The sequence below is a fragment of the Piliocolobus tephrosceles genome, chromosome 11, assembly GCF_002776525.5.
Source record: "Piliocolobus tephrosceles isolate RC106 chromosome 11, ASM277652v3, whole genome shotgun sequence".
Classification (NCBI taxonomy): Eukaryota; Metazoa; Chordata; class Mammalia; order Primates; family Cercopithecidae; genus Piliocolobus; species Piliocolobus tephrosceles.
The window spans coordinates 59,443,347-59,444,745 of NC_045444.1; the positions used below are offsets into that span (position 1 = coordinate 59,443,347).

Consider the following 1,399-nt stretch of genomic DNA (forward strand, 5'->3'; position numbering starts at 1 on the left):
CTTCATCTGACAGTTGTGGAAAGAGAAATGCAAAGAGTTTACTGCCTTGTAGAGAGTTCCCAACTGAAAGAGTCAACTGGTATAAATATGGGCTTTATGACCTCAAATTCCTGGGATTTATTTCAGGCAGAATTGTCTCTTTTTTATCATTCAAGAAAGTAGAGAACAGTACAGTGTATCTGTTTAGATTCTGGAGTCTGAGGTCTTTGTGGACTTGAATGCTGATAGGGCGATAATGCATCTAAACATTTAACTCAAGGGCTGCCAGAGAGTAAAATTGTAATTAGTTTATTAATTTAATAACTTCTTGCATCTTCAAGTAGAATAAATGGCTTAATGACTTGGAGTAAACCAACTTAAGAAATTAGTGTATTCTACTAACTATGTAGTTTTGGGGACAAGGATTCATCTTTCTATCTTCAGTGCCTAGAGTAGTGCCTGGAAGTGAATGTTATTTTTTTTTTGTTGTTGTTATTTAGTTTTCATTTCATAATCATAAACTTAACTTTGCAATCCAGCTAGGCATGGAAGGGAACAAGGAAAACATGGAACCCAAAGGGAACTGCAGCGAGAGCACAGAGAATCTAAGATACTGCAAGCAGATGGGGTGGAGGGTGCTCTCCTGAGCTGCAGAAGGAATGGTCCAGTGGTTAAGATAAAACACAAGTCAAACCTTTTAGAGCTGTCCACAGTCAGCAATGGTGATCTTCTTGCTGGTCTTGCCATTCCTGGACCCAAAGTGCTCCATGGCCTCCACAATATTCATGCCTTCTTTCATCTTGCCAAAGACCACATGCTTGCCATCCAACCATTTATTCTTGGCAGTGCAGATGAAGAACTGGGAACCATTTGTGTTGGGTCCAGCATTTGCCATGGACAAGATGCCAGGACCTGTATGCTTCGGGATGAAGTTCTCATCATCAAATTTCTCCCCGTAGATTGACTTGCTGCCAGTGCCATTATGGTGTGTGTAGTCACCACCCTGACACATAAACCCTGGAATAATTCTGTGAAAGCAAGAACCCTTGTAACCAAAGCTTTTGTCTCCAGTGCTCAGAGCACAAAAGTTTTCTGCTGTCTTTGGAAACTTGTCTGCAAACAGCTCAAAATAGACATGGCCCAAGGACTCACCGTTGACAGAGATGTGGAAGAACATAGTGGGGTAATACATGGCTGGTAATACAGAGCTCCCGATGGCTGCATCTGCAAAGCACTCAATGACTGTTTATGGAATAAGGTGGAGTCCTGTTCCCTCAACCTTGCTACTACTGTTTCCCACACTCACTTTCCAGATAAATTCCCAGGCAAGTTAGGGAGGAATCTTATGGAGAAACATATATTTCTCCAAATCCATTGGTAGTAGAAAATAACCTTGGACATAGGTCTTCAATGAATTGGT

General features: G+C 41.4%; 1 pseudogene; it reads right to left on the minus strand.

Moving 5' to 3' along the window:
* Positions 1–676: 676 nt before the first annotated feature.
* LOC111522154 lies at positions 677–1,171 on the minus strand (annotated as a pseudogene).
* Between the last annotated feature and the right edge of the window lie 228 nt (positions 1,172–1,399).